Consider the following 11,890-nt stretch of genomic DNA (forward strand, 5'->3'; position numbering starts at 1 on the left):
GTTTATGTGAAACCTTAAATATTGGAGCAGAAGCTTTAACAAATTAAGGAGACCGTGTAGTGGTTTTCACCTTATATTGCATCCCTCTGGGACTATTACTTCGTGTGTAACCATGACTATAGAAACAAATAAAGGTTGAAAAATAGGTTATCTGACTTTCTCAACCTTGATTTCCAAGGTTATGTAATGTTTTTCATAAGAGGGAATCATAAAAAGTTGAAATTGCTTACCTGAATTCAAGTCAAATTCTTTAGTTCTTTCTTAAGGACTTACAGATTGCTTACAAAGGAAACAGTGCAAATGAAAACACTTGAGGATAAAATAAGATAACAAAAATCATCTAAAGGCAGAGCTCTTAGTCTGAGTTAGTAAATAAACTTGCTGGAGTCCATGAACCCATTGAAATAATTTGCATATTTTTGCATGTGTATTTGTTTTATGGAGATGGTCCTTCAGGTTCATTGACTCTGAAAGTGATTTGCTTATGGTTTGCTGGCCTAAAAGAAGAATGCTTAGATGCCTTTAAGCACCTATAAGGACCTGATTATTATAATTTTGATCTAGTTTACCCTAAAATTCTTGGGACAACAAGACATGTTTTGGGAAATAGGATATGTATATTTGGAAAAGAAAACATATATTTTTAAGTCCAGAAAAAATTTTCCTTTAAATTTCTCATATACAGCATGGAATAACAGATATAGGATGATGTTTGTTGAATTTTTAGAACCAATGCTAAGAGCTTAAAATATAATTTTACAAAATATACACAAATACCTTTCAAATAAGTGGTCCTGGTATTGATCCTATATAAAAGATAAAATATGAAGTGTAACTTACTGGTAGTTTCTGTAAGAAAAAAAAATTGCAAAAGGTAAGTGTATCTGTCTGAGTTAATACGTAAGCATCTTGGTATTAAGACTATGAAGCTACAAAATATGTATGCATGTAATTTCAAATATTAAACCCAAATAAATTTAATTTTAAAACTGCTCACTAATAAGGGGGGCAGTCTATCATTCAGGAAGTGTTATAGATTTCATAGTTTCAGTGATGGAATAGATAAGGTCCTTTCCTTTATCTGGGGAGAGACTGACAGTAATCATTCAAAATCAAGAAAACATAAGATAGTGATAAACTCTAAGAAGAAACCCACCAGGATGATATATAGAGGTGTCACTAGGAGTGGTCAGGGGAGGCTGCTCTGAGGAGGTGACATTTAAGCAAAAACGTGAATGACAAGAAGTCAGTCAGAAGAGGACCTGGGAGAAGAGGTTTCCAAGGAGAGGGAGCAACTTCTGCAAAGCCCCTCACGTGAAGTCCATCTAGGCTTGTTCGTGGACTGGAAAGAGGGCAAGGGTGTAGTAAGGCGGTGGGGGGGGTGGGGCATGAAGTTAATATCAGGCAAGCAAAAGCCGGAGAAGAGCAAGCCAAGGACAGAAGAACAGAACACTTTGTGAAGATTCCAGTGTGAGCTCCTATTCTGAGATCAGGACACTGGCCCTCCCCAGAGCTGACTTATCCTGTCTAGTTTAGCTTGTAAACAAGACGCCTTTGGGAAGAACACTGAATCTTTCAAATCGTTGGGTTATATTTTTGTATAGACGCTGCAGGGGTATGTTAGGCATGAGGGAATTTAACTCAATGTTTCAATGCTAATTTACCATGGGTAATTTTGAGAAGCAAAAGGAAAGATTGAAAGATAATCAGGACTGCTTTTAGTGTAGCACAGAACTAGTTGCAATAATTACAAATGTAATTTGAAATAAAAACATGAGTATATAAATGGAAAGGTCAGGTAGATTGGAAGAAAAGAGACTCACTCCTAGACACTTGTTGGCAAGACATTGTAATCGAAAAAGTAGAGGGAGAGGGCAAAAAACTCTACATGTACACAGAAAAAAAAGAATGATCAAAAAATCAGGAAATAAGATGTTAGAGTTCTCCACAATACAAATCCCAGAAGATGCTGGAAAAAGATTGTGGTAAAATAATTTTATACTTAAGTTATATTTTCAGTTATATTTTCATTGTTAAAGAAATAAACAAAATGATTCTGAGATAGGCAAGGCCCATGGAAAAATAGCACGTATCTACCCTTCTTGAAAACAATGCTTGCCTATATGCCCTGAGATAGGAATCAAATATGACGTTAAAAATAAATAGGCATAATATAAACTGTCTTACATATGAGCTTTGAAATTGTGCTAAATCTAAAGAATCATTGAACATTTTAGTGTATTTCACTCTATATGAAAAGAAACAAAAGTTTCACAAAACAATATTTACTCTTATTTTGTGCATGCAATGCAGTCTAATATTTTCTATTTTGGTCTGTTTCATTTTTGTTAACTGTTGTCACAAAACATTAAATTGATTTACAACCCAAATTTGAAAAAATCACAGGTATATTTTATCCCTCAATTTAATACAAATGGCAAACATAATTAAATTACAGTATATAATATAAAACAAAAATTTGAGTTCTAAACTTGTGTTATGTTTTTAAAAACCAGAAAGTCAGAGATGATCCGAGGAAAAAAAAAATGCATCCTTTGTCCTCTGTTGAAGTGACATGACTCATGTTGGGGGCAGGAACGTAATAGTGCTCTTGTACATGTCTGTGGTCTTTGCATTCTGTTTTAGGTTTGCATCTTTTTCTTTTCTGGCTTATCATCCTCCGCCCCTTCCTATGTGTGAGATGTCCCCAACCTCTATTTACGACTGATAGGGTTCTCCAGAAGGCGTTCCCTTTCTCAGAGCTTTGAGGAACATGTTGGAGAGCAGCACGCTGGCATAGTTGAAGTCCACTCTCCTTGGATCTCCCCAGATACTGGAGAAGTGCAGGTAGACACTGAAGTAGCAAAGCTTAATCACAAGAGGAAAGGCATGAGCGGTGACTGTAGTAAGAAGCAACCCCAGAAGGGTAATCAGAACAGTCTGACCCAGCTTTGAATAGCTGATTGATCGTGGGATCTCCAGGAAGAAAATAGAAGGGCCCCACCTTCTTGAAGTCACATTTTATTTGTGTGATAACCTTATAAGAAAAATCCTACATTTCTTGAGAACAGAGTTTTGAGCCACCACACTTAAGTCACGCCCCTCATTCAAACCCATCACCAGCGTCAGATTCACTGAAGGTATCACTGGTCCCAACAATAATATTTCGTGTGCATACTGGGAATATTGCTCTCAGCCTCCTCCAGGCTGTGATGGAGAATAACTGTGTGTCGAAGCAAGAGAAACATCCAGACCTTGCTGTGTTAACGGGCAATGGCTCAGAACTAATACTATATCCTGGGGTCCTTGGGGTACACTAGTCCAAGACTTAGGGAGCAACTGATTGATAGAATATTTATCATAATCCATTGTCAGCCCATGGAGACCACTCTTCCCACGTGCAATTATTTCCCCAGCTCCTAAAAACACAGTTGAAATGTATGCTTGTAAGAGTGGAAGGAAAACTCTACATTGGTTCCCTGTCCCATAGGATAATGGCTGTAAGTTTTTGAAGGACCTTGGAGTTTCTCCCCTGTGCCAAAATAGTGAATAAAAAACAATAACAGAAATAAGGGACACTAGGGAGAGAAGTCAAGATGGTGGCGTAGGCAGACTCTGAACTCACCTCCTCCCGCAGACACAGCCAATTTACAACTACTCATGGAAAAATTACCCCTGAGACAGAACTGAAAACTGGCTAAGAGGAGCTCCTGCAACAAACAACAGTCCTAATCGAGGTGGAAGAGGCAGAAACTCCTTTCTGGAGAGGAAAAACGCCGCCTTCACAAGCTGCAGTGCCTCACGGCCACCCGGGAGCAGCGCACAGGTACGCAGCCCTCCCTGGAGGCGCGGGGCCCCAAAGCCGGGGAGCGCCCCGCTGGGGGCACTTTGTGGACCCAGCACAATCGAGATGAGTGGCATAATATCTGACTTTGCCTGCTACTAAAACATTGGGGAGTACCTCCAGAAAAGCTGATTCACAAAGAAATTAAAACCGGCTCTTAAAGGGCCCGCACACAAAATCACCCGTTTCAGAAAGCAACCTAAAATCACCAGAAAGAAAGGTGCACAGCCCTTTGGTGAGAAGAGACTCACCTGATAGGCTCTGAGTGCATCTCAGTGAGAGGTGAGACCTCTCCAGGGACTGGGACATTGGCAGCAGCCGTTGTTCTGGACTGGTGTGGGTGTCCTGACACAGACACTGGCAGACGATACGCCATTGGAGTTCTCCCTGGGGCCTGCTAGCCCAGGGTCTGCCCCACCCACTAGAGCACCGATTTAATCCAGCTCAGCCAGGCCAGGCAGCCCACCCTAGGGACTGGCTCCACCCAACAAGCCCTCAGGCAACTTGTGGGCGTGCATAGATTGGTGACAGGTTTCTCTGCAGCCTGGCAACTGAGCCGACTTCAGTGGGGCAGGGTATGCACAAGGAGTGGGTGGAGAGTGTGGGGCAGTGGTGGAGTGTGTGGGGCTCCCGCTGTGGAGAGACTGGGTCCACTTCAGGAGGTCGGGGCATGCACATGGGGCAGGACTGTGTTGACTGTGTGCGTGGACATGTGGGCAGTGGGGCTTGTCAGCTCCAGAAGATTTGTGCTTCTCAAAGACCCACATAGGGGGTTTGCCCCACCTTCCGAAGCCTGAAATAATTGGGTGCTCCTGTGCCTGAGGCCAGCCCCACCCAGCTGCAATCCTCAGAGAGCTGACCAGACCTAAAGGCTGGAGGCTTATAGAAGTTGTAAGCCCTTGAGCCTAACACCCTGGCATGCTGGGGGCCTACTCACTTAAAAGAAATACTGCAACACAAATGTGCTATTAGAACTTGCAGTCAACTGTGCTAGGGGTCCCCACACCTGATGAAGAGACTGAATGGCCCACAACAACTGCAAGCAGCTGAGCATTACAACAGCTTTCCAGGAGCATAGCTCAGCCTCCCTGGGCACCTACAGGGAGATGAAACACACCACAACAGAATGACTTATGTAGCCCACATAGGGGTCACTCCTGGAACATTCGGAACTGAGGGAAGCACCCTGTGGGCTTCATAAGGCATCACTTATATAAAGTCACCTATCCAAGAGCAGGAGATATAGCTGACCTACCTAATACATAGACACAAGCACAGGGAAGGAGGCAAAATGAGGAGGCAAAAGAATACATTCCAAGTAAGGGAACAAGACAAAACCCCAGAAAAGGAAGTAAGTGAAACAGAAATGAGCAACCTACCTGACAGAGTTCAAACAAAGAGTGTTAAGGATACTCACTGATCTTGGGAGAAGAATAGATGAACTCTGAGAATGTCAACAAAGAAATGGAAAATATAAAAAAGAACCAATGAGAAATGAAGACTACAATACTGGAAATGAAGAATACAATACTGGAAATGAAAAATTCACTAGAGGAACTCAAAAGCAGAGTAGAGGATACAGAAGAACGGATCTGTGAGCTGGATGAAAGACTAGAATAAATCACCCAAGCTGAGCAGGTGAAAGAAAAAGAATTAAAAAGAGTGAGGACAGTCTAAGGCACCTCTGGGACAACATCAAGCGCACTAACATCCATGTTATAGGTGTCCCAGAAGGAGAAGAGCGAGACAAAGGGGAAGAGAATCTATTTGAAGAAATAATAGCTGAAAACTCCCCTAACTTAAGGAAGGAAACAGACATCCAGGTACAGGTAGCACAGAGAGCCCAAAACAAGATAAACCCAAAGAGGCCCACACCAAGACACATCATAATTAAAATGTCCAGATTTAAAGATAAAGAGAGAATCCTAAAAGCCACAAGAGAAAGACAAGGCACATACAAAGGAAACCCCATAAGGCTATCCGCTGACTTCTCAGCAGAAACCTTACAGGCTAGAAGAGAGTGGCATGATATATTTAAAGTGCTAAAAGGAAAAGTCAGAGGGAGAAGGTCAAATACCGTATGATTTCCTTCATTAAGTAGTAGATAATAACAACAATAAACAAACACATAGGGACAGAGATTGGATTGGTGGTTACCAGAGGGGAAGGGGGGAGGGAGGAGGGTGAAAGGGATAATTGGGTACATGTGTGTGGTGATGGGTTGTAATTAGTATTTTGGTGGTGAACATGATGTAATCTATGCAGAAATAGAAGTACAATGATGTACACCTGAAATTTTTACAATGTTATAAACCAATGTAACTGCAATAAACAAAAAATTTAAAAAAAAAAAGGAAAAAACTTACAGCCAAGAATACTCTACCCAGCAAGGTTATCATTCAAACTGGAAGGAGAGATAAAAAGTTTCCCAGACAAGCAAAAATTAAAGGACGTTGTCACCAAGAAACCAGTACTACAAGAAATGCTAAAGGGACTTATTTAAGGGGAAAAGAGAAGACCACAGATAGGAAAAATTATTTCTATGATAAGAAGGTAATGGATATAAATGCACAAAAAAAGAGGTTAGGTATGATATCAAAAACAAAATGTGGGTGGAGGGGAGTTAAAGAGTAGAGCTTTCAGACCAAGGTGAAACTAAAAAGACCATCAATTCTGTATATGGACCCCATAGTAATCACAAACCAGAAACCTATAATAAATACACAAAAAACTAAGAGAAAGGAATCCAAACATAATACTAAAGAAAGCAATCAAACCACGAGGGAAGAGAGCAAGAGAAGAAGAAAGGAACAAAGAAGGACTACTAAAACTGAGAAAAAAAAAAGTTTAAAAATGGCAGTAAGTACATACTTATCAATAGCTAATTTAAACATCAATGGACTAAATGCTGCAATTAAAAGGCATAGGGTGGCTGATTGGATGAAAAAACAAGAACCATATATATGCTGCATACAAGAGACACACTTAAGACCTAAAGACACAAACTGGAAGTGAAGGGATGGAAAAAGATACTCCACACAAATGGCAATGAAAAGAAAGCTGGGGTAGCAATACTCATATCAGACAAAATAGACATTAAAACAAAAACTGTAACAAGAGACAAAGAAGAGCGTTACATAATGATCAAGAGAACAATCCAACAAGAGAATATAACACTTGTAAATATCTATGCACCCAACCTAGGAGCACCTAAATATATAAAGCAATTATTAACAGACATAAAAATAGAAGTAGACAGTAACACAATAATAGTAGGGGACTTTAAAACTCCACTTACACCAACGGATAGAACATCCAAACAGAAGATTAATAAGGAAACATTGGCCTTAAATGACACACTAGAACAGATGGACCTAGTAGATATATACAGAACATTCCATCCAAAACCCGAAGAATACACCTTCTTTTCAAATGCACCTGGAACGTTCTCTAGGATTGATCACATATTAGGCCACAAAACAAGTGACCAAAAATTTAAGAAGATTGAAATAACACCAAGCATCTTTTCTGACCACAATGATATGAAACTAGAAATCAACTATAGGAAGAAATTCAGAAAAGCCACAGATATGTGGAGATTAAACAAAATGCTACTGAACAATGATTGGGTCAACGAAGAAATCAAAGGAGAAATAAAAAACTACCTGGAGACAAATGAAAATAAAAATACGGTATGGCAGAATTTATGGGATACAGCAAAAGCAGTTCTAAGAGGGAAGTTTATAGCAATACAGGCCTATCTCAACAAACAAGAAAAATCGCAAACAATCTAACAATGCACCTGAAGGAACTGGAAAAAGAAGAACAAAGGCCAAAATCAGTAGAAGAAAGGAAATAATAAAAATCAGAGCAGAAATAAATGAAATAGAGACTAAAAAAACATTAGAAAAAATTAATAAAACCAAGAGCTGGTTCTTTGAAAAGATAAACAAAAATGACAAACCTTTAGCTAGACTCACCAAGAAAAAAAGAGAGAAGGCTCAAATAAGTAAAATCAGACATGAAAGAGGAGAAATTACAACAGACACCTCAGAAATACAAAAGATTATAAGAGAATACTATGAAAAGCTATATGCCAACAAATTCAACAATCTGGAAGAAATGGATAAATTCTTAGAATCATACAACTTTCCAAAACTGGATCAAGAAAAAATAGAGAATTTGAATAGACCAATCACCAGTAAGGAGATCGAAATAGTAATCACAAACCTCCCCCAAAATAAAAGTCCAGGACCAGACGGCTTCCCTGGTGAATTCTACCAAACATTCAAAGAAGACTTAATACCTATCTTTCTCAAACTCTTCCAAAAATTGAGGAGGAGGGAAGCTCCCTAACTCATTCTATGAAGCCAACATTACCCTGATACCAAAACCAGACAGGGATGACACAAAAAAAGAAAATTACAGCCCAATATCACTGATGAACATCGATGCAAAAATCCTCAACAAAATATTAGCAAATCGCATACAACAATACATTAAAAAGATTATACATCATGATCAACTGGGATTTATTCCAGGTATGCAGGGATGGTTCATGATTCACAAATCAATCAGCGTGATACACCACATTAATAAAATGAAGAATAAAAATCACATGGTAATCTCAATAGATGCAGAGAAAGCATTTGACAAGATACAGCATCCATTTATGATAAAAACTGAATAAAATGGGTAAAGAAGGAAAGTACCTCAACATAATAAATGCCATATGTGACAAACCCACAGCTAATATCATCCTCAATGGTGAAAAACTGAAAGCTATCCCTCTAAGAACAGGAACCAGACAAGGATGCCAACTCTCACCACTCCTATTTAGCATAGTATTGGAAGTCCTACCAGAGCAATCAGGCAAGAAAAAGAAATAAAAAGGGATCCAAATTGGAAAGGAAGAAGGGAAACTCTCACTATTTGTAGATGACATGATTTTATATATAGAAAACCCTAAAGAATCCACCAAAAAACTTTTAGAAATAATAAATGAATATGGTAAAGTTGCAAGATACAAAATCAACATACAAAAATCAGTTGCATTTCTATACACTAACAACGAAGTAGCAGAAAGAGAAATTAAGAAAACCATCCCATTTACAATTGCAACAAAAAGAATAAAATACCTAGGAATAAACTTAACCAAAGAGGTGAAAGATCTGTACACCGAAAACTATAAAACATTTCTGAAAGAAATTGAAGAAGACACAAAGAAATGCAAAGATATTCTGTGCTCTTGGATTGGAAGAATTAACATAGTTAAGATGTCCATACTTCCTAAAGCAATCTGTAGATTCAGTATAATCCCTATCAAAGTTCCAAGAACATTTTTCACAGAAATAGAACAAAGAATCCTAAAATTTATATGGAACAACAAAAGACCCCGAATAGCTAAAGGAATCCTGAGAAAAAAGAACAAAGCTGGAGGTATCACACTCCCTGATTTCAAAATATACTACAAAGCTATAGTAACCAAAACAGCATGGTACTGGCACAAAAACAGACACACAGATCAATGGAATAGAATCGAAAGCCCAGAAATAAACCCACACATCTATGGACAGCTAATCTTCAACAAAGGAGGCAAGAATGTACAATGGAGAAAAGAAAGTCACTTCAACAAATGGTGTTGGGAAAACTGGATAGCCACATGCAAAAAAATGAAAGTAGACCCTTACCTTACACCATACACAAAAATTAACTCCAAATGGATTAAAGACTTGAATGTAAGACCTGAAACTATGAAACTTCTAGAAGAAAACATAGGCAGTATGCTGTTCGACATCGGTCTTAGCAACATATTTTCAAGCACCGTATCTGACTGGGCAAGAGAAACAATAGAAAAAATAAACAAATTGGACTACATCAAACAAAAAGCTTCTGCACAGCAAAGGAAACCATCAACAAAACGAAAAGACAACCTAACAATTGGGAGAAGATATTTGCAAACCATACATCTGACAAGGGCTTAATCTCCAAAATATATAAAAACGTCATGCATCTCAACAACCAAAAAACTAACAACCCAATTAAAAACTGGGCAAAAGACCTGAACCAACATTTCTCCAAAGAAGATATACAGATGGCCAACAGGCACATGAAAAGATGTTCAACATCATTAACTATCAGGGAAATGCAAATCAAAACTACAATGAGATATCACCTCATGCCCATCAGAATGGCTATAACTAACAAGACAGGAAACAACAAGTGTTGGAGAGGATGTGGAGAGAAGGGAACTCTCATACACTGCTGGTGGGAGTGCAAACTGGTGCAGCCACTGTAGAAAACAGTATGGAGATTCCGCAAAAGATTAAGGATAGAACTACCATATGATCCAGCTGTTCCACTGCTGGGTATTTATCCAAAGAGTATGAAAACACCAATGCATAAAGATAGATGCACCCCTGTGTTGATTGCAGTGTTATTCACAATAGCCAAGACTTGGAAGCAACCTAAGTGCCCATCAAGGGATGAATTGATAAAGAAAATGTGGTATATATACACAATGGAATACTACTCAGCCATAAGAAACGATGAAATCCAGCCATTTGTGACAACATGGATGGGCATTTAGGGTATTATGCAAAGTGAAATAAGTCAGAGTGAGAAGGTCAAATACTGTATGATATCACTCATTAAGTAGTAGATAATAACAACAACAAACAAACACATAGAGACAGAGATTGGATTGGTGGTTACCAGAAGGGAAGGGGGGGTTACCAGGGGGGAGGGAGGAGGGCAAAAGGGACAATTAGGCATATGTGTGTGGTGATGGCTTGTAATTAGTATTTGGGTGGTGAACTTGAGAACATGATGTAATCCATGCAGAAATAGAAGTATAATGATGTACACCTGAAATTTATGCAATATTATAAACCAATGTTACTGCAATAAACAAAAAATTTTAAAAAAAAAGAAATAATGGACCCTATTAAAGTCATGGATAAAGCATTTATCTCTTTCTTTGGTAGTACAAAAGACAGCTGAGTCTTGAGTCTGGGTTGTTATGATACAGTATAATTAGATGCTGAGTGCGATTGTAGCTACTGGCCCAGATATGAGTACTTACTGGAGCAAATTAGCAAAGCTCCTAGCACCTGTCATGCAGTTAATAATGTGGTAATTTTCTACTTTGTTGAAATTAGAATAAATGAAAGGAATTTTTTTTTTCCCTGGCAGGGATGAAAGTGCCCCTTTACCATCTTGCCTCAAAGTTACATTGACTCTCCAGGTCTGAGCCAAAATTTAGTCTTCCTCACCAGCCCCTTGGACATCCTATTGATCTGTTATATTGATGGCATCATGTTGATAAGATCTGGAGATCAGGAAGAATCAGTGCCCTGGAGGCCTTAATAATATACGTACACTCTATAGGATGGAAGGTAAACTCTCAGAAACTATTCCAATGAATAGAAAAATATGACATGCTATCCAATTCATTTTATGAGACTGGCATTACCTTGCTAGAAAACCTGACAAAGACAGTGAGAGAAAGGGCAATTACAGGCTAATCCAACTCATGAATGTAGGAGCAAAAATCATCCATAGAATAATCACAAAACAAATCCATCAATATATAACACATCACAGGGAATAAGCATGGTTTATTTCAAGAATGCAAACTTGGAAAAACCAACAATGAGACTCTCAATGGTCTTAGATTGTAGTCCTCAGAAGCAGACACTGAGACCAGGATTCAATTATAATTGATTTATTTGGGAAGTTCAAGAACCACAAGTAGAGGAGGAGAGGGTAAGACAAAGAGGGAAAGACAGGGTGTGTTGTCAAACCAGCTACCACTGTGGACAACTGGAGTTTAATCCCAGGCGGAAACTAAGCAAATGGTATAAAACAGACCTCAGAGTTATCCTCATCAAAGGAGAAGCTGGAGGGTTTAAATACCAGTCATTGGTTGAGGGTGGTTGGCCCTGGGGGTAGGAAGAGGGAAGGAGGTTCATTTCCATGCGCTTCAAGCCTGCCTTGTGCATGAGCAGAACAGCCATCTGCAGTTTCTAAGACAGTCTTGGGGAA

Source organism: Ceratotherium simum, chromosome 1, assembly GCF_057802395.1.
Source record: "Ceratotherium simum simum isolate JZ-2026a chromosome 1, ASM5780239v1, whole genome shotgun sequence".
In the NCBI taxonomy this organism is placed as follows: Eukaryota; Metazoa; Chordata; class Mammalia; order Perissodactyla; family Rhinocerotidae; genus Ceratotherium; species Ceratotherium simum.